The sequence below is a fragment of the Stegostoma tigrinum genome, chromosome 19, assembly GCF_030684315.1.
Source record: "Stegostoma tigrinum isolate sSteTig4 chromosome 19, sSteTig4.hap1, whole genome shotgun sequence".
NCBI lineage: Eukaryota > Metazoa > Chordata > Chondrichthyes > Orectolobiformes > Stegostomatidae > Stegostoma > Stegostoma tigrinum.
Window position 1 is genome coordinate 33,979,722 of NC_081372.1, and position 22,416 is coordinate 34,002,137.

Sequence of the window (22,416 nt, forward strand, 5' to 3'; positions counted from 1 at the left end):
ATATTCAACTAAAATGCTGAAGCCTGAATTACCTAATGCTTAATATCTGAAAATATTTATTAATAAGCAACATATTGTGAAAATTAGAATTTGGGAATTAGTCATTACTGTTGTGAGTCAGTGGTGAATGGACTGAATTTTGAAGGTATTGAACAAGATGCAGATCAAACAGGTTGCTTTGTCCTGGATGATATCAAGCTTACTGAATGTTGTTGGAGCTGCACTTATTCAGTGAAGTGGAAACTGTTCCATCACACAGTTGACTTGTGCCTTCTGGATGATGGACAAGTATTGTGGAGACGGAAGGTGAGTTATTTTCTACCGAATTCCTAGCCTCTGATCTGCCTTTGTGACGCAGTAGTTGTGTGGCTTCTCCAATCCAGTTTCTGGTCACTGGTAACTTCTAGATTCTTGATAGTGGGAGACTTGGTGATGGTAATACCAATTAACACATAGCTGACAAGAAATACGAAGCAATGGAATATAAAGGATAAAATTCCAAAAGATTGCATGAACAAGGGGACCTGGGGTGTATGTACAAATCACTGAACATGGAAGGGGAGGCTCAGAAAGTAGTTATCTTCCTCAGAAGAGTCATTGGACTTGAAATATTAACTCTGTATTTCTCTCTGCAGAAGATGCTAAACATGCTGAGTTTCTCCAGCAGTTTTTTTGTTTTCAGAGTGGAGCTGCATAATCACTTGAAGCAAAAGTCATTTTAGGGGCAATGGGGAAACAATCACGGAAATGGGAACAACTGAATTGCACTTACAGAGAGCCAAAATGGAAGATGAGATTCAATGGCTTCCTTCTGTGCTGTAACCATTCTGTTCAGTTTTAGGACTAGCTTCCAGTTTCCACCTGTTCCTCACAGCAGTATCAACTCTGGAACTTCAGGAGATAATGATGACAATGTTGCTCTGTTAATACTAAACCTGCAGCCATCATATAAAAAAGCTGCATACTATTGGCAATTCTGCTATTTACTTCCAAGGTCATTGAATTGATGGGTTTTAACCGCAATATAAAATTAAGTCAGATAAAACAGTAACTCTTTATGGATGTTCCTGCCTGTATATCTGCTGCAGATGGTCAGAAGATTTGGCAGGCAGTGTGCTATTCTTTACCTCTATAGGGATCATTCTGGTTGAATGCTGAGAAGGCATTTTCACTTTACTTGGCATCTGAACACAAGAGATTTATTTACCTGAATCAAAATGAATTCTGAAGTTCGTATAAAAAGGGAACCAGACACACAGTAATTTATTACACTGCATTAGACCAAGCGACTAACTTAAAGAATTTGTGCCAGGGAAAGATATTAAGATAACCACCTGGATCTGCTGACTTAAATTGTGTTTTTCTTTAACTTTACAGATTTTAACAACAGATAGAATTGAATCTTATACATTTTTGTCTAAATATGAATTACACAAGTGTACTGGAGGGTTTCTTGTCATGAGGCCCAGCAAGACTTCTAGCTGCATCTTAACAAATGTGCTTTGTTTGTTACCCACCGGCTTCTATTGCATCAAGCATGTACAATTCTATTACCAGCTTGCCACACGCCATTTTTGGAACAACTTGCTACTCACTGGATAAGCATCAAAAGTCAAGCATCCCTTGCTTCCATTCCATCTTTAAATCTATACACCCAGATAAGCATTAGCAATCCGACGTTGGCACTCACAGGCAATTTCATGGTACAGAAGACACAAAGCCATGGTGCTCACAGTGCATTGGCTGACAATTAGTCATATGACCCTGTTCTTTCACCCTCATTGGCGTTTAGCCACCAGGCCATATGGTTTAACCTGCCCTTAGCTACATTTAAACACTCTCTAAGTCATTGCTACTCTGTATCCAATGCCCACTGGATACCCACATCATGTCAGTGTCCAAGAGAGGTAGCATCACATACAGACAAGCAATCAGACAATCCCAAATGTGAAATTGGAATGACAGCCACCTAAAGTGAACAGAAACAAAATGAGTTGAGGACTGCAGTTTGCTACCACCATGCAAACTGATGCCAGCATCATGACCAATCACTATCTTAATTCCATGATGGGGTTCTGCACCCAGCTTGTGGGTGGAACCAAGCAGTAGTCAGACTCTGTCTGACTTGTAGCAACCAATGAGCTGAGGTCTGTCATCCATGAGGAGAACTTCCTCCAGCTCAATTATCATCATCCTTCTCCTCAGACGACTGCTTCCCATTTCTGGTTCATCAGTATCAATCACATCATCCTGTTGTGCACTTTAAGTGTGCAGAGCACAGCATGCCAGGATAATGTTGGACCCTTTGGGCAATACTGGAGGACTCCCCCACAACAATTCACTCCAGTTCGTCAACTTATATCTTTGACAGGCTTATCAGCTGTCCTACCATGGTCCTTCTATGCTAACTTGGTGAAGGTACAATGCTGGCTGAGTGACCTACCCATTACATTGAAAAGGGAGGGGTATACTAAACTCTAACTCCCTTCCTATCCCAGGCCAATATCAATCCTTTGAAGTTTCATTGAAGTTTCATTCAAGTCCCTGGCCACAGTTATGAGATATGATGCAGTGATGCTCCCAATTACATTCATCACTTTTTGATGTTTCACAAGTGAAAGAATGCTTTTTGCCAGTGTTTGCTTACTTTTAAGTCATTGTGCTAACTTTTGTGTCACTGGAATGGCAATGGTTGATTTGCAAACATCAATGATCTAGTGTGATTTGCTTTTGACCCACATTTGATGCCCATGCACATTTGCACTTTATGCATTGCATATGGGCAAAGATATAATTGCAAATGGAACAAAGCTGGAGTTTTCAAATACATGCTTCATAGTTTTGATCTTTCAATGTTCTAACAGCAGCAGATGTTGTTCCCACACTTTCGCCTATCAAAGTCACACTGACTCTGCCCACCTTAGGCATTGCACTAGCCATTTTCCAGTCGCATTTCACATCTAGAGATTGGAAAGTGATGGTAGGAAATGCCAATTACAGTGGACATTATTGTCAGATACTCCCCGAACCTCCATGTCCCCTTCTGTCTCACTTCAAACCTAATAGTCCATTTCACCCACGTAATGGACTCTTCACATCAAACTTTAACCTCCAACTGTCCTGCCTTCGACCGTAAAGACACTCATCCTCATCTTTTATGCTCTCCCTGTGGAGGTCACCGTGGCCACTGCCATTCACCCTCCTCCCACAGCCGACAATATCCTCTAATGCTGTTACACATGGCCCCCATACACATTGAGTTCCCCGTCATCGTCCTTGTTCCCAGCTTCATGAATGGCTCTACAGTGCACCTCACAGCCATGATTTCCCCACCCCTCTGCCACTACATGCCCCCTTACCAAACAACATCCAGGACTGTATTGGCCATGCACCTGTGTGCCAACATCGATCAACATTGATGCGCAGCCCTAGACATGACTGGGTAAACCCTGTCCACCATCTTTGCTGTTCTGTGACTGACAATATTCAGTTTTCCTGACTCCATGTGCTGGCCTGACAGGACTGAGTGTTGCCCACTCCCTGGATTGTAATTGGACAGAATCCTGGACCATGAATGGTCTGACCAGATGCCTGAATGGCCAAACCCTAGACAGTGTGCCACCTATAGCCACGTGGTGCTGCTGGAACTCCCTGACTGGCAGCAAATCTTTCACTTCCTGGACTGAGCACCATTGCTTATCTACTTTCTGACATGGCTTTTGGGTGAATAAATGTTCATCATGTTTGCTGTGCAGGTAACTGACATGTGCGGTAGGTGCTAGATTGACATCTAGGTATGCAAGATAATTCCATTCCTCTGCAACCTCCAGACAGACGCCTACTGACAAGCAGCCTCTCTGTGCATCTGCACTAAAAAAAAATTAATATAGTGGTAACAAAATGTGAAGCTGGATGAACACAGCAGGCCAAGCATCATCTCAGGAGCACAAAAGCTGACGTTTCGGGCCTAGACCCTTCATCAGAGAGGGGGATGGGGTGAGGGTTCTGGAATAAATAGGAGGAGAGGGGGAGGCGGACCGAAGATGGATAGAGGAGAGTATAGGTGGGGAGGTGGGGAGGGGATAGGTCATTCCGGGGAGGACAGACAGGTCAAGGAGGTGGGATGAGGTTAGTAGGTGGGAAATGGAAGTGTGGCTTGAGATGGGAGGAGGGGATAGGTGAGAGGAAGAACAGATTAGGGAGGCGGGGACGAGGTGGGCTGGTTTTGGGATGCAGTGGGGGGAGGGGAGATTTGGAAGCTTGTGAAGTCCACATTGACACCATTGGGCTGCACAGTTCCCAAGCGGAATATGAATTGCTGTTCCTGCAACCTTCGGGTGGCATCATTGTGGCACTGCAGGAGGCCCATGATGGACTTGTTGTCTAAGGAATGGCAGGGGGAGTTAAAATGGTTCGCGACTGGGAGGTGCGATAGTGGTACTGAGAGCTTTTGGCTCTGGCTGAGTTGATTGTATGCTAACCTACATGGCAAGGCAAGGCATGGATGCTGTAAGTATATAGGTATGTGGTAAGTGAGTGAGCATGAAAACAGCAAGAGAGCTGGCTGATATGCAACCTGGTCAGTTCCATGAGCTGGCTGCCTGTCACCATGTGCAAAGTGTCCTTGCAGCAGCTTTTCAATGCAAGTTGTTGATGTGCCCTGCAATGCAAGCCGCTGATTCATAAGAGTGCTGAAAGTGGATTGGAGAGGTACGATGATGGTTGTGAAAAGTTAGCCAAAGTTGGATGCCAAGCTGGTTCCCGCAGATCGTGCCCTGAGAACAACATGGAGGCTGATTGCAGCTGAAATCGCTATGTGCTCATTGTGTCTTGCATGTCTAAAATTCTCAATGTTTAGCTTGTTCAATGCTTTTGATAAAGTAGGAAATGGAATATTAATAAGGCAAGTTGCCATGCTAATAAGGTGCTTAACAAGTAATACTTACCCTTAATTGAGAACTTGCCACTGCCTAGTGAGAAAATTGCTTCACCGCTCAGCAAACATAAAAAGTGCAGTGATTTGCTTTTGTTGTGCATTGCTGGATTCTCATCCAATTCTGCCACAAATCTAACCATAGCACATCATCCAGACTCTTGTTTTGTCCATAGTCGCCATTCATAGTTTTCTTTTAAATAGGGTAATTTTGACTAACTTTCAACAAAAGTGCTTCTCAATTACAGAGTTTAATGTTACATTTGTACCTTTGCTAAGAGGCACTACATGATATTGAGCAAAATATCATTTATTTTTACCATTGTTGAACATTATATACATTTGTTACTCATGAACAAATTTTTGATATTAATTCCTAGAACCTTCCTGTTGTACAAAATTTACACACACCCAAAAAAGAGAATTTTTTTACTATTTCACCACAAACTGAATAGAATTAATAGCAATGATCTATGGCCTCCCTTTTTTCTGTACCACTCTATGACTACGTGTGGTTTTGAATCAATTAACGCATACTAAGAGCTTCATGAGCAAAGCCCATTTCATCTATGGTGCTGTGGAAAGGACAGAATCAGATTAATCCATTTTAATGAGGTGTACTAAGGCCATCAGGGTGACGTTTATGTTCTTAATGCCATTTGAGTTATCAACACTGATCAGACTTGAAGCTGATATAGTGCAATGTGTGCTACCTCAGGAAGTGTTTTCACACTTAGAAAAAAATCACAAATACTGAAGAAGTATAATATCAATCATCACATTACTTGTAGCTGTTGCAGATAGTTCCATTGTGCCTGTGTCATTTGAGCAGGATCAGGCCAATACTTTAAGAAGATGCGTTCAAATCTCACCAATGCAGCCACTGAGATTTAAAAATAATTAATAAACATATAAACTCTTCCTCACCTTATATCTTTCTCTTATTTCAGATGAAAGGAGTTTCCTAGCAACAGGTTTAAAACCAAAGATTTGCTTGAGGTGACCAACATGATAGAGTAGCACACTACTCACTCTTTCTTTGTTGAGGTCCTCAGAAAATCCCTAGAATAAATTCTTTGTGCAATGATTACACTTTAAAAACAATTCCTATGCTATGCTGTGAAGTAGCTAGCCATTGGTACTGTATAGATCCGCTGCATTTTGGGAGAAATCTTGTGGAGATACAAGAGGTCTTGATGGTCAGCTGGAGAGTCAGTGAGAAATCATACTGTTTTTATTTAAGAAGGTCAGCTACATCTTTTGAATGTTTCAAGTTACCCAATGGTCTATTCTTGCTGCTACTTCTTACGTTCCTACAACACACAGACAATAGGAGAAATTAATGTGTGCATAAGCGCTTCCTGTCAATAGGTGCTAACCAATCAGTAATGGGGAAGATCTGTTGTACTCAGCAGCACTATCAGACATTCAGGCTTGTTACCAGTTCTATACCCATTCCAGACCAAATGGTGGAGGGACCCTGGCAGATGTGTGTGATGGTGGGTCTTGGATTGCAGGGAAGAAGTGGGGTAGATTAGATAGCAACAAGGAAGAAGGTGGATCTCAGGAGCCACCCTTCCCGATGCTGGGTCCCTTGAAAAGGCATTAATTGGTGTGTTTGCTTGTCAAGCTCCTCACCGGGCAAGCTCCCAGCCCACTGCGGGTAGACACCCATGATATGCAACGCTTACATGGGCAGGAATTACCCTGAAATGTACCAGGGAGAAAGTCCCCAGATTCTATTTCTTGTCTCTTGCAAACTTAGCATTAGGTAAATGTCATGTCCTGAATTTCCAAAGTAGTGTATGATGTATTCAATATGAAAGTGAATGGCTTGATCAACGACCTTGCGATTATATTCATCAACTGTTCTTAGTCCCTTGCACAAAAGCACCCTGCATTCCTTTTGAACAGTGAAAATGATTGAAGTGAGCATGCCAATTTAGCAATCCAGGTTTGCTATGCAACACATTGTTCTGTTGAAGTAAAAAATAAGGACATTGTGTGTTGTCAAGCATCTCAGCGATGGGAGAGGCTGTCAGCATTTGCTGTCACTATCTCTTTGAATGTGACTGTAACTTCAAGATGTTGGGCATGTGCACGTTAGTGTGGACGTCCTGAACTTACTGTGTGTCACACGGAGCTTCACCACAGGCTGTGATCTGAAGCACCTTTCTTTAGTACCCTACTAAACCCCTCCAAGTCAGCAATCACCAGAAACAGTGAGAATTTACCATGTTCCTGCTCACAATGCAATTAGAAATCTTAGGAAAAAGTCACACATTGTTCAATGTTCATGGTGTAATTGAGTTTTTAACAGAGATGAGATGAATAAAATTTGTACAAAAATATTATTCTGTATTTATCAAGTTGCATGTTAAGTTAACATTGTTTTTTAAAATTTGTTTAGAATATTTTTGTTTCCACCTTCAGCCCTTCCAAATATCCAATTTTAAATTAGCTTGAGGGAAAGACTTTAAAAAGAGTTGGTAAGAACTGCAGATGCTGGAGTCAGAGACACCACAGTGTGGAGCTGGAGGAACACAGCAGGCCAGGCAGCATCGGAGGACAATTAAAGTTGATTTTTTGGGTCATTTTGGTTTTCTAAAGAAGGGTTTCAATCTGAAACATGAACTTTCCTGCTCCTCTGATGCTACCTGGCCTGCTGTGTTCCTCCAGCTCCACAACAACTTTGAAAAACTGCTTTCATTTTACTTATGTTAGTAAGAACTGCCAATGCTGGAGAACCTGAGATAACACGGTGTGAAGCTGGATGAACACAGCAGACCAAGCAGCATCAGAAGAGCGGGAAAGTTTGACATTTCAGGTCAAGACCCTTCTTGCTACTGTGTATCTTTCGGGTGGCATCATTGTGGCAATGCAGGAGACCCAGGATGGACATGTCGTCTGAGGAGTCGGGGTGGGGGTGGTGGTGTGTGGAGTTGAAATGGTTTGCGACCAGGAGGTGTTGTTGTTTGTTGCTAACTGAGCGTAGGCGTTCCACAAAGCGGAGGCTTGGGGACTGCTTTGCATAACACCTACACTCAGTTCGTAACAAACAACTAAACTTCCCAAAAGATGCAGGAATAGCATCTCATATTTCGCTTGTGAACCCCGCAGCCCAAGGGTATCAATGTGGACTTCACAAGCTTCAAAATCTTGCCTCCCGCAACCACATCCCAAAACCAGCCCAGCTAGTCCCCGCCTCCTGAGCCATTCACCCACCTCAAGCCCCACCCCCATCTCCTACCCACTAACCTCATCCCGCCTCCTTGACCTGTCCGTCCTCCCTGGACCTACCTATCCCCTCCCTAACTCTCCACCTACATCCACCTTCATTGGCTCTAACCCCACCTCTTTGACCTGTTTGTCTCCTCTCGCCCTGTCTTCTCTTTTATCCATCTTCTATCTGCCTCCCCAGTCTCCCTATTTATTTCAGAATCCCTTTCCCCTCCCCCTTTTCTGAAGAAGGGTCTTGATCCGAAACGTCAAACTTTCCTGTTCCTCTGATGCTACTTGGCCTGGTGTGTTCATCCAGCTTCACACCGTGTTATAGATAACAAAGTGTGGAGCTGGATGAACATAGCAGGCCAAGCAGCATCTCAGGAGCACAAAAGCTGACGTTTCGGGCCTAGACTCTTCATCAGAGAGGGGGATGGGGAGAGGGTTCTGGAATAAATAGGGAGAGAGGGGGAGGCGGACCGAAGATGGAGAGAAAAGAAGATAGGTGGAGAGGAGCGTATAGGTGGAGAGGTAGGGAGGGGATAGGTCAGTCCAGTGAAGACAGACAGGTCAAGGAGGTGGGATGAGGTTAGTAGGTAGGAAATGGAGGTGCGGCTTGGGGTGGGAGGAAGGGATGGGTGAGAGGAAGAACAGGTTAGGGAGGCAGAGACAGGCTGGGCTGGTTTTGGGATGCAGTGGGGGGAGGGGACAAGCTGGGCTGGTTGTGTGTTGCCGTGGGGGAGGGAACGAACTGGGCTGGTTTTGGGATGCGGTGGGGGAAGGGGAGATTTTGAAGCTGGTGAAGTCCACATTGATACCATTGGGCTGCAGGGTTCCCAAGCGGAATATGAGTTGCTGTTCCTGCAACCTTCGGGTGGCATCCTTGTGACACTGCAGGAGGCCCATGATGGACATGTCATCTGAAGAATGGGAGGGGGAGTTAAAATGGTTCGTGACTGGGAGGTGCAGTTGTTTATTGCGAACCGAGCGGAGGTGTTCTGCAAAGCGGTCCCCAAGCCTCCGCTTGGTTTCCCCAATGTAGAGGAAGCCACACCGGGTACAATGAATACAGTATACCACATTGGCGGATGTGCAGGTGAACTTCTGCTTAATATGGAAAGTCATCTTGGGGCCTGGGATGGGGGTGAGGGAGGAGGTGTGGGGGCAAGTGTAGCACTTCCTGCGGTTGCAGGGGAAGGTGCCAGGTGTGGTGGGGTTGGAGGGCAGTGTGGAGCGAACAAGGGAGTCACTGAGAGAGTGGTCTCTCCGGAAGGCAGTCAAGAGTGGGGATGGAAAAATGTCTTGGGTTGTGGGGTCGGATTGTACATGGTGGAAGTGTCGGAGGATGATGCGTTGTATCCGGAGGTTGGTGGGGTGGTGTGTGAGAACGAGGGGGATCCTCTTTGGACGGTTGTGGCGGGGGCTGGGTGTGAGGGATGTGTTGCAGAAAATGCGGGAGACGCAGTCAAGGGCGTTCTCGACCACTGCGGGGGGAATGTTGCGGTCCTTGAAGAACTTGGACATCTGGGATGTGCGGGAGTGGAATGCCTCATCATGGGAGCAGATGCAGCAGAGGCGGAGGAATTGGGAATAGGGTATGGAATTTTTGCAGGAGGGTGGGTGGGAGGAGGTGTATTCTAAGTAGCTGTGGGAGTCGGTGGGCTTGAAATGGACATCAGTAACTAGCTGGTTGCCTGAGATGGAGATTGAGAGGTCCAGGAAGGTGAGGGATCTGTTGGAGATGTCCCAGGTGAACTTAAGGTTGGGGTGGAAGGTGTTGGTGAAGTGGATGAACTGTTCGAGCTTCTCTGGGGAGCAAGAGGCAGCGCCGATACAGTCATCAATGTAATGGAGGAAGAGGTGGGGTTTGGGGCCTGTGTAGGTGCGGAAGAGGGACTGTTCCACGTAACCTACAAAGAGGCAGGCATCGCTGGGGCCCATGCGGGTGCCCATGGCCATCCCCTTTGTCTGTAGGAAGTGGGAGGAATCGAAAGAGAAATTGTTGAGGGTGAGGCCGAGTTCGGCTATGTGGACGAGGGTGTCGGTGGAGGGGGACTGGTCGGGCCTGTGGGACAGGAAGAAGCGGAGGGCCTTGAGGCTATCTGCATGAGGAATACAGGCGTATAGGGACTGGATGTCCATGGTGAAAATGAGGTGTTGAGGGCCAGGGAATTGGAAGTTCTGGAGGAGGTGGAGGGCATGGGTGGTGTCATGGACGTAGGTAGGGAGTTCCTGGACCAAAGGGGAGAAAATGGAGTCCAGATAGGTGGAGATGATCAGTGGGGCAGGAACAGGCTGAGACAATGGGTCGACAGGGCAGGCAGGTTTGTGGATTTTGGGAAGGAGATAGAAACGGCCCATGCGGGGATGGGGAATAATAAGGATGGAGGCTGTGGGTGGGAGGTCCCCTGAGGTGATGAGGTCGTGAATGGTGTTGGAGATGATGGTTTGGTGCTCGGGGGTGGGTTCACGATCAAGGGGGCGGTAGGAGGTGGTGTCGGAGAGTTGGCGTTTGGCCTCGGCGATGCAGAGGTCAGTGCGCCATACTACCACTGCGCCACCCTTATCTGCGGGTTTGATGGTGAGGTTGGGGTTGGAGCGGAGGGCTGCCCGTTCTGCGGGGGAGAGTTTGGAGTGGGTGAGAGGGGTGGAGAGGTTGAGGCGGTTAATGTCACACTGTGTCATCTTCATTTTACTTATGTTTTGTTTCCTGTTTGAGTGTCTGTAAAAATCCTTTGATTTTTCCAATTGTATGCTACTAGTGCCCAATCAAGTATCAGTGCAAGTAAAAAAAGAAAGAAGAAAAACTTGCCAGAGAGATTTCTAGATGCCTAAGGGAGGCTTAATTTGTGACTAGTGTGAATGCCCTTGCTTCACCGTGACCACAAATCCCAGGTTGTTGTCATTAGTAGCATTGAGTTATAATTTTGGAGTTATAATCTTGGATAACTTGTTAATATCCACTATCATTGCCTTACTGAAACTGACAATAACTTTGAGAGTCTGCATAACTGCATATTTTCCATTGGCCATACAGCTGTTTTGAAAGCATAGGTAGGAGTTGCTGATATGGGGACCCTGCAGAATTTCCATCATTACATACTCTGAAGGTGTTGACCAGGAAACCAAATCTTTTGCTGGGTAATTTCACTCTGCCTTGAACCCTTGGAAAATCTCCATAAAAATCAGAGAATTCAATGGGATCCAATGATATTAAATAAAATCGTTACTCGGGACAATTTAGACTGTTAGATACACAGTTTACCTCATGAGTAACTATTAAATAGGCCCCATACTTAAAACCACTCACAAAACTCAGACCCCTCACAGACCTGGACCCTGATCTGACAGCTCCCCCCTGCTATCCCGCTGCCAGACCCAATAGCCTGTCTCCTCTTTCCACCCAATCTAAGACCCTCTCACCATCTCCACTTCCAAACTCAAAATTCTCAGATGTGACAACCACCCTCTCCACCCACCCCTGCCAGATGCAATTTCCCCACCCCACCCTGACTTTTGACTTCTCTGCCCCCTTAATGCCTTGCATTGCTGGCACCCTATGTCTATGACAGGTGACGCTAAACTGAGCTGGTACCCTACCCCATCCTAGCTGGAACTGTACCACCCTACTCACTCGCCAGTTGTGGGACCTTTTTATTTACCTGCCACGCTACACCAAACTTATCTGGCATCCTACAACTTGGCAACTTACCCACTCCTCAACTCATGCCTTGCTCATCTGATACCCTGGCACCCTAACTGCTTTCCCCCTACTTCCCTGCTCACAAAACCATCTGGCACCTGACTGTCCCAGCACCCAACAATCACGCTTGCTTTACATACTTATCTTTCAATGTGGCTGTGTGGACCTCTAGATTTCAAATTACTGCATTACACTGCTATGAAAAGGGTAGTGGTTTGCCTTACCCCAACAGTTCTGTGTTACAAAAGAACTGTCAGAATGGAATTACACCTTTGTATTTCTGAAAGAGACCTGAATGGAATTATTTTAGAACAATGTAGGTGGAATGGCAATCTGTGTGGAATTGCCACTCACCAGAAAATGAAGCCTACGGAATACAGAGGTTGTTGTTGATTCAATGCCTGTCCAGATGGTGCACTGTTATAGTTACCCCCACCATCTGCCTGTACCCTCCCCATGTCCCCTGCTTATAATCAATTTGTGATTTCTGAACTGATGAGAACTTCCACTCTTGAGTTGTTAGACTCGCTGTTCAGATCCCTTGCCAAGGTTGTACTTTGTGAATGATGTATAACTGGAGTTTTAACAACATATTAACTTCATAATTACTAGCAAACAGCTTTTCTGCCCCTTAAAAATTAATTGCATTGTTATGGAATGCAAATTTCTTTATTGTGATAAAAACATTATATACCTTTAACATGGCATCTACAGTAATGGAATCAAATATTTATTTTTTGATCTAAAATTTTAGATACAAATAGTTTTGACTTTGTGGTTTGCTGTTTGTTAGGATGGAAGAATTTCAATGTGATTGCTGGCATCAATGCTGAAGGATGACTGGAGATCCCTTTGACTTGGCTACAGATTGAGACTTCTGTCAGGAGGGGAATTCCACAGCTCAGGGATTACTAGATCTTTATGAACAACACTCTTCAAGGTCTGCGTGAGCATTATTTCTTTGCAGCTGATTGCACATTCAGGTCTCATATGAATCTTCCTCCACAAAATATAATTCTTATTGGGGGCAGGGTGACCATAGAGAGAGGAAGAAAGACAAAGAAAGAGTAATCTATGTCCCTTACAGGGAAGGATCAATAACCATCAGCAAATTAGTTTCAGCCATGTAAATATGTATCATGATAAGTATAGTTCATTTAAAAAAAAATCTTGAAATACCATACTCTTTTTAGATACTGCTGAACAAATTGATAATGTTTAAATTGGAATTCTTGGAAGATACTCATATTCTTTTCCATTAACAGCACTTTAAGCATCAGATTGTTGAATCTGTACTTCTAAACTTGAATATATTCAGTGCAAATTTATCCTGTCATGATACATTTATATTTCCAGATGGGTCATTAATTTTTACAATGTTACTTGGGCATATTCAGTCAAGTTTAAACTGTGAGATGTGCACTCCTATTTGTTTAATTTAAGTGATAAAAGCAGGAATTAATCTTTATGTTGGCATTAGTTCAGATTCATAATCTAGTGTACCTTGATTTACTTCATGCAATACATGATTTAATAAGGTAACAAGAAAGCAGCTGAATTTCACAATCAATCACAACATGCTGTAATAATTAACACACTGCAGTGGAAGATCGAATCCTTTTACGAAACAAAACACTTCACTATCTTTCTAGATCCTGTAGCCTCACTTAGATATATTTTTTTGGCCTCATTCGAGGGGTTATTTTCACTTCTGTGTCTTAGTTACTTTCAAAGGTTTATTCTGAGGCATTGCATGAATTCTCACTGCTTATGTCACATTATGTTTGCAAATAGTCAGCTGTAATATTCTGTGTTAAGATTTATTGCTAAGATTAATGCTTTCTTAATGATGAAGGCTGACCTTACCTGCATGTTTCTTTCTAGGAATATACTGGTCATCAAAAGGTATCAAAGAGTTTTGGCTGTGGTAACTAATATGTCAGAGGGAGACACTGTACAGTGTTTATTTGCAACTACTTTTCAACTTATCCATCTATCGTCTACAAAATGTGAGTAACAAATTGCCAATGCTTTCACCAACTATTTATTTCTCTTTTTCTATCCTTTTTTACTAACAACTAACCCTTGTTCCTGTATCTTAAGTGCTGATGATGTTTTCCCTCTTTAAAAAGATGAAACATTTCTGAAGATGGATCTTCACCTGATTTCATAATGGAGAGCACAGGAACTGGCATCAAACATACTTTACAGGCTAGATGATTGGGTGGATCTCGACGTAGTAATCATCAAAGCAAGTATGCAGGAACGAGAACAGGAGGACTGGATATGCCAATTGTCAGCTCATCGGAGATTAAGGTCACATATTGGCTCTGCTGCATCTGTCTGAGATACTAGCTCAAGTGGAAAGGCTACCAAAGAAAGTTAATAAGCATTTTATGGACTTGCTAGGTACACTGAGCAGCCTGCCAGTGAATAAGTGCACTATGACTCAAAGCATAGAAGAGTCGAACTCCAACATTTGTCATGACTTTGTAAAACATGGAGACCATTCTGTCCAGCATGCAACCCTCCATGAACATAAAAGTGGCTATTAGTGTGATGAAGCCTCTGCTGTTAGGCGCCATGGAAGTTTAGGTGTCTGTCCACCTGGGTTTTGAGACTGTTCATACCCTCTGCTCCTGTCGAGCTTTGGAAGTGCCAAGGCCCAGTCTTAGTCTTCTGTTTGACAGAAGCATGGCTATCCTGCCTCAAGACAGCTAAATAAACATTCCACTGCTAACTGTATTGCCAGAATTATTGTTATATATGTATTGAAGGACTCAAAACATTAACAATCTTTTCTGTCTATAGAATCTGCCAGGCCTGCTGAGTTTCTCCAGCAATTTCTTTTTGGTATGCTTCGGATTTCCAGCATCTGTAGGTCCTTGTTTTGTTTTATTGCTAGTATTATTCTTAGATTCACACAACCAAGTGGGCCAGACTACTTTGGTCCATTGAATCATAGAATCGTAGAGCGCAGAAACAGACCCTTCAGTCCAACCAGTCCATGCCAAATGTACTAACTCGTCCCACTTGCCTGGTCCTGCCCCATATCCATCCAAACCTTTTCTATTCATGCACTTATCCAAATATCTTTCAAACATTGTAGTTGTGCCCACATCCAACACTTCCTCAGGAAGTTCATTCCACATGTGAAACATTCTCTGTGTAAAAAAAAGTCCATCGTGTCTTTTTAAAATCTTTCTCCACCCACATTAAAAATATGCCCCTAGCCTTGAAATCCCCAATGCTAGGGAAACGACAACTACCAGTACCTCTATCTGGACCCCTCATTGTATGTTCTGTAACTTGGAGTTGATCGCTCAAGGTCTAATGTTGATTGAATCTACCCACCAAGATTTGGAATTCATGTTTATATTTGTAGTAAAATGTAGACGAGATCAAAAGGTTGTATTGAAAGGTAACAATTAGACTGTGGTAATAAATGTTAGACTTGGGGATTTTGTGACAGTGGATAATGCTAGTGCTCTGGATATAGGAAAAATGATTCTGGTGCAGTACTCTTAGAAGAGCTGTCCTCTGAGAGTTCTGGTATCCAAGGTCACTGGTGGTCAACGTCCTTCTCTCTCTTTGTCTTCCTCATGCTCCTTCGCCCTCGCTGCTGCTACCATGGCTCCTCCACAACTCCTACGACACAAAGTCCCTAAAGCCTGGTTTCTAATAATAACAAAGTTATAGAGTATTCAGCAGAAGACTAAAAGTTCAGATACCTCTTAGAACAAATTGTAGTGCTGCTGTTAAAGGATCCTGCTGCTGGTGGCATGGCTTAAGCTTTGCCATTTGTTATTTTGTGAATCTTACCATTGGGCAGCCTTGCAGTTGTGTTCAGCTTCCTTTAAGGAGACATGAAACAAATCTAAAGGATATATTGCTTGTTGCCCAATAGCCAGGATTATAATATAGCACACATTCTAACTCCAAGAGACCTCCACTTTTAAAACAATTACATGACATCATGACATGTGAGATTCTGGAGTGAAGGCCTTGTATGCAGTCACTTTCTCTGTAGTGGAGTCAGTCATCAGCTGTTTATGTGAATAATCTACAGTAACATCACAAAGCATAGTACCTAGTCTATGTCTAAGAGTCTGTGATATCATAGCATTGTAAATATGAGTAAATAAACACCAGATCTTTGAGACAAGAAATAAACAACTTTCTGTGGTAACTGTTATGCTGACTAACTTACAGTAAACCACAGAATGAAAGCAGACAGGCTGTAACCCAATAATTTGTGAGAACAAAGGCAGCACTAAGGAAAAGCAAAGGATGCATGTATTATGGTTGCTGCTAGGAAACTGAGCAATGTGCTTGAGATAATCCCTATCACCAAAAGCTAGGTAGGTGTTGAATGGGAACAGAATCCCCTATGATTGCTGAAGGTTGGTGATGGACAGCATACAAGCCAATCTGAGTGCAATCAATGGCACCTTAAATCATGATGAATCCTACAATCCAGATGTCGCCTAATGCTGTCTCATCCTGCTTTACCCTGCCAGTGAAGATAGTAGTCTATCTCCTCGTGGAGACACAAAGAACCCTGGTGACCTCTCTGATACAGTGAAGAACAACAAACTGTGAGCTGTTGCTGATATTATCTGCAGCTTGACAGGGGTGTCATAAAAATAACTATGTATTATAACTTTTATTGTCAGTCACACTTAATTTTGAAATATTTGTTTTCTTATTTAATATTTGCATTTAAACTCATATCTCTGTGAGCGAATCAATTTTACAATTTTACAATTCTCGGCACTGACAAGGGCAACTGCCTTTCTGTAAAAAAAGGCTCCTATTCACAGTCTTTCTCACACTTCTACAGACAGCTAGGTGTCTGTATAAATTTTCTGGTACGGAAGAACAATAAAAAAAACAAAGAAACAATTCTCCTCTGATCCACATAATTAACTTAGCCTAATAAAAGGCTAAAATTGCATTTTAAATTCAACCATTCAGTGATTGGACTATTTTGAACAGCATGTTAGCTTTCATTTTTCTATCACTAATACTTTAGTTGCGATTTGAATGCAAAACTAAAAGCCATGCCGTCTTAATGTGCGCAAGTGGAAAACATACTATTATAAGTCTAATGCTGGTTCTGTTGCTGCACTGTTATACAAATTTGTTATCATTCAATGAGATTACAGTTAACATAAATGGTTATGTAACTTAATCCAATATTACTTCAATTACTACAATAATTAAATTTAAAAACAAGGTATAGCAAAATTTGGTTCATAGTTTCTGGTTTCTCTGCATTACAAGTGCTGTTTCCCTTTCAAATAGCACCTGTAGTGCATGTATATATAGTAGATATATATTCTGGATGCTATTTTGATTGAGGGTGTTAGCATACAGCAGGGAGCATCTGCCTGAAGTGTGAGGAGGAGGCAGATCATAGGATCAGTTGGTGTGATGGTGATTTGGTACCTGCACCACAATTTTAAGACTCATTTCTCCAGTTAACACTCTCTCTTAACCTCACACAACTGAATACACGTTCAAAATTTGGAAGGGCTGCTCAACAGCACTGGATAAAAGAGATCATTATGCTACTTTCAGTTTGGTTGCTGATTGATTTCTATTGGCTATTTCTTTGATGAAAGAAAGAATTCGTCAGAAATGTGGTGCTCAGATCAGCTATAATCTTATTGAATCACAGTGTCAGCTCAAGAGCTGAGTAGTCTACTCCTGCTCCTAATTTGTACGTTTGCATGTCTTCAGTATTCAGGGCACTTTTCTCCTGCATCCAATTTAGAGAAGAATAGTATCTCAGACATTTACACTTCAGTAAGGACATGCTTGCTGAAATTTTCCACCTCCAGCAGCCAAGACAGAAGTCTTAGGTTAGGGGAAGGATGATGTAAGGGTGACCATGGTTACAAACATTTATACATTAGCCTCCTTGTAGACTAAAGTGGGTGAATAATTTAACATCACTAAGTTTGGGATCTGGGAGGCTGCTGAGGTTCTTCCAAGTAAACTGAATAAATGCTATTCACTTTTTTTTCCAGGAGAAGGTGGAGCAAGAATATAGTTTCTTTAAAGGCATACAAGGTTATCACATTGATGGGGAAAAGGAGGAGGAGAACAACGAAGGGAGAAGACACCAATAAAGCCATTTCATGGCTGCACTGATCAAGTTAACTCCTCTGATTACAATACCAGTAAAGATGTTCCTAGTTCTACTTTCACTAAAAGTTGCAAATGTTGTGTGCAATTCAACACAACCCATAGCTGCAAGCATGTCAGCAGTATTACTGCTATTGGCTGACAACAAGATGTGATTAGACTGGTTATTTTTGAAGAAAGTCATTGCTGACAGTTGTGTGATATGAATGCTATTTGCTAAAGTGAATGTTGTCCAGACCTTGCTTCATGCTGACATGGACTATTTTACCATATAAGTGAATAAAATACTATTCAATCATTATTAAACATGTACAGCTCAGAACTTATAAAAGAAGGTAAGTTATTAGTGAAACAGTTGAAGATGTATCTACCCTGATGTACTCTTATAGTGAGGCTTTGAGGCTAATTTAATGTGCCTGCAACAATCACATTCATCCTTTTTTGTGCTAGTTATGACAGTAACCACTGAAGAATTTTTTCTCTCTGTCCGATTCCCACTTACATAAAAGTGACCTGAGCTCCTTGATGCCAAACTTGGTAAAAAGGTGTCTTGACATTATGTATGAGCCAATGTAAATAATGACCTTTGGCAGATAGTTTTATGGGTATGTGAAACATTGAGTATTCTGTAGGGCCAGCTGTGCAGTTGGTAGGATACAGCATTTGAAAATACATTTGCTGACCCTGACTACTCATGTAAAATCCTTCAACTTCCATTGCACTGCATGTGGATCTGCAAGGTTAATTGCATTGATTGACATAGCTATATTGTTCCACTGCCTTCTGAGAATTTTTCTGGAAGGCCTCTGGCTCTCACTACATACATAGTCACGTTACTTTCTGTCTGTATCTTGCTTTAAAATCTCTTATGCGACATTGGAAATTCTCAGTGCCTAATCTCTGGCATGCTGTGCCATCCCTGTGTTTATCCTGGGTCAGAATCGATTGTAGAATGACTTCAGTGCCTGTTCCAGCCAGAATTCCCTTTACTTAAAAAAAACAGGCTGAATCTAAATAGTGCTTTCAGTGTTTCTAGCCTCTCAATATTTTGTGCCCCTGTTCAGGCAAACAGGCACTTAGCACCACACTTAGCACTGGCTGCAAGCTCAATCATTCAAATTAGCAGGCAGTGTGAGTTTTATGCACTGCCTGCTTTGGAAGTGTGAACTAATCACACATTGTGATCACTGTACCCCATTCCAGAGCTCTTAAATTATGTAGCACATGATGCGCATTATAGAGACAGAGAAATTCCGAAATGTAAATTATGAAGCTGGGAGAGCAAGCAAGGAAGACTACAATAATTATACTGTTTTACATAGTATAGACTCATTAGGGTGTTAGTGCTTGCTTACTTAAAGACCTAAACTAAGAGGAAGTTTGTTTGAATTCATTGTTTTTCCAGTGTCCTTAATTGAATAATAGAATCTTGTGCTATTGTTTTGAAAATGCCTTGTCATAATGGCACAAAACAGCCTGACTTTGCTGAAACTCAAAGTTCATTCCTGTATTAAGGATTGAAACTGGTATGTGAATAAAATTTGAATTGTTAGCAAAATATCAATTTTATAAGAAATGTAAGAAAATGTTAATGAGGTATGGTTCTGGATATCAACTTCAGGAATAAATGATAATAAGTATTTCTTACCATGATAATAATCCTAATGGAAGAAATACCGCAAATTCAGTTTTTACAATTAATAAAACTACAATTACTTTACATAAATAACATGGAAACAAGGCACATGTTAGCTTGGATTCTCCAGCATTTGCAATTCCCATTATCTCTGATATCCAGTCATTTGATCTTTTGTGCTAAAATAATCTGCAATTCTGAAGACAAATTCTTATGCTGCAATCTGCTCAACACTTGTGCACTGTATGCCATCAGTTTTGATCAATGCATAAAAAATTGAAAATAGTAAAGGGAAAATATGGATAAATTGTTTGACATGAAATGAAAACCACACTTAATCGTCATTTTCTTCTTCAAGCCTGCTGTATTTTCATGGGTTGAAAGGAGGCTGCAGGGCTCATAAACAAGGTTACTGGCTGGCTCTCAGCAAGCATTGATTCTTTCTGATAGCCAGTTCCTTGATCGGGCAATGATTGTCTTTAATCAAGGGATCCAGACCCCTCCTCCCTGAAGTGGCCTGCCCAAGCTTATGTATCATGCACACTGTGTTGTGATAGGATAACTTGCAATTACATGCAATTTCTTGGAGGTGGGATGACATCCTTAAATGGTCATTAATTGTCCACTTAAAGACCTCAACTTTTGGCAGGATGGGAAAGTCAACCATGACCTTTCTTACCTAGAACCTAATGCTGGTGCAGGTGGGAACGTGGGAAGCTACAGGTGTGCAACCATCTCATTGAAGTAAATACCTTTCCCACCAAGCTCACCACAGTGACAGCAAAAGATTTCACTTTTTCCTCTCTATTTTTGTTTTGCAATAAATAGTACAAGTAAAGCTGAGTTTTGAAATCACAATGTAAGGTGTGTTTAGATTGACATTTAGTTGACTGTATTCAGGAACCATGGCTGTGCCAATGTATTGTCCTGCTAAGCCTTCTGCTGCTTGTCCAATGTGACTAGCCCTATAAAGGTATAGCTTTGGGGTGAGTGAATGTAGCACCATGTGGGAAGTACTAAGCATTTCATTATCATTATGGACCATGCTTCTAATCAAGATCAATTCCTGGCATTAGAAGACTTCAATTCTTGTAATCTATTATCTGTTCATCTTCCTTAGCTTCATTAAATTCAAAGAATAATAAAAGCAGAATATTGCTTGTGTCATTGGTTTTCACATTGGGAACCTGTATGTCTCTATGTTCACTTCTATAAAGCTACAAAGTAAAAAGTGAGTATTGAGCCTGAATGCAGAGTCCAGCATAACTACAGGATATATTTTGATGAATGTGCTTTATGCATGTGTGAAGCTTGAAAGAACAGGGCAGTTGTGAAGGAAAATGAATCGGCAATATTATGTTTTTCCATCTTAGAACTTATTTCATGTTCTTAAAGCTGATTCTACTAACCTCTATTTCTAACCTCCTTCAGATAATGGTCAACATTTCAATTACCTGTTTTCAATCAAGCACTGGTTGTCTTACTGATCTCTGAAACTTAGCACGTGGATCTCTTTGCCCTTCAGTTTCTAGCCTTTTACCTTCGAGAAGGTATTCCAATTATCTTCAGTGAATCCAAAATGTATTACCTCATAGTTAATCAAGTTGGATGAATCTGATACAGTGTTGCACACTCACGCTCCCAATACTTATTTATATCTTTCCACACCCACCTATTCAAATTATTGAATCTTCTAATTAATTATTATTTGCAAATTTAGTTAAATAATCCTACATTGCTCCACTTCCTGCACGTCTTTGCTGTAATACGGTGAAGAGCTGAGGTTCTGGTACGAATTTCGTTTGTCAATTCGCATGAGGCCGAGAATTTTCCCTCATCTCTGTCTCCTGTCAATCCATGCCACAACTCGTCTCTAATTTCTTAGTTTCTCATTACATTCTTCCAAGTCTTCCACAGTCATCTTCCCAAGGATCCCTAGTCATCGCCTAATAATCTTGCCCAAATTTATCCGGCAGCTTCCCTACCTCTACTCAGCTGGTATGAGATAATAGGGGTCCAGACCCGTGACGTCAACTTTCCTGCTCCTCTGATGCTGCTTGGCCTTCTGTGTTCATCCAGCTCTGCACCTGGTTATCTCGGCTGTTATGAACCTGCACCTGGTACTGCAGCCTCGGAAACCTGGAATAAAGTTCTCCCTCCCGCATCTTCAGGAACTGTGGACTTAACAGGACAACCGTGGAGTGGCTCCTCTCGCCGAAATGAACATTTTGGATAACATTCACACGAGAGAATTGTTGGCTTTAATGAATGACTAGAAATTATGCAGGCTAATTATAGTGAATCGGCTCACTGTCTTCCGCAAGTATTAAGGTTCATGACGATGGGCAAACATCTCGTTCTCCCCAGTAAACATAACCTTTTGATCCCAAGAGCGGTGATATTGCAGAGTTCTCGGCTGTTCTACTCACAAAGCGTGAAACTTCTTCTCTCAACACCCATTAGCAACCTGTTGGCTTTTAACTTTGCTGCACTACATTGTTCTCCCTCAATCATGAAAGTTAACAGTCTCACGGATTCACGGGTGAATTACATTTCGATCTAGTGATTGGCAATTACCAAATGAATTCGAACAACCTTAAAACATATTTATTCATTAATGGTATGCAGTGAGTAAGGCTCAGTCGGTGTCCTTCACGATGAAGTAGGGGTTTTGCGATGGGGATATTGCTGTGTTTGTGGCTGGTGGAGTCTGGAGGCTCTAGGACCTGGACTGGCAGGAGGCTGCGTAGCTGTTGAATCTGGCAGGGT

At 42.3% G+C, this 22,416-nt stretch overlaps 1 protein-coding gene and 1 long non-coding RNA gene across 2 annotated transcripts in view; one reads left to right on the forward strand and one right to left on the reverse strand.

The window, feature by feature from the left end:
- Positions 1–21,685, reverse strand: part of LOC125461266 (protein FAM110B-like) — an 80,481-nt gene extending 58,796 nt beyond the window's left edge. Inside the window, exon 1 of the transcript XR_007249455.2 lies at positions 21,633–21,685. The gene's annotated coding sequence lies outside the window, so the exon portion shown is untranslated. The remainder of the gene's footprint in view (positions 1–21,632) is intronic.
- On the forward strand, positions 12,683–14,254 carry LOC125461269 (uncharacterized). The gene is made up of 3 exons (XR_007249459.2): positions 12,683–12,798; positions 13,743–13,867; positions 13,991–14,254. It is a non-coding gene; the product is annotated as an uncharacterized LOC125461269 (long non-coding RNA).
- Positions 21,686–22,416: the final 731 nt, after the last annotated feature.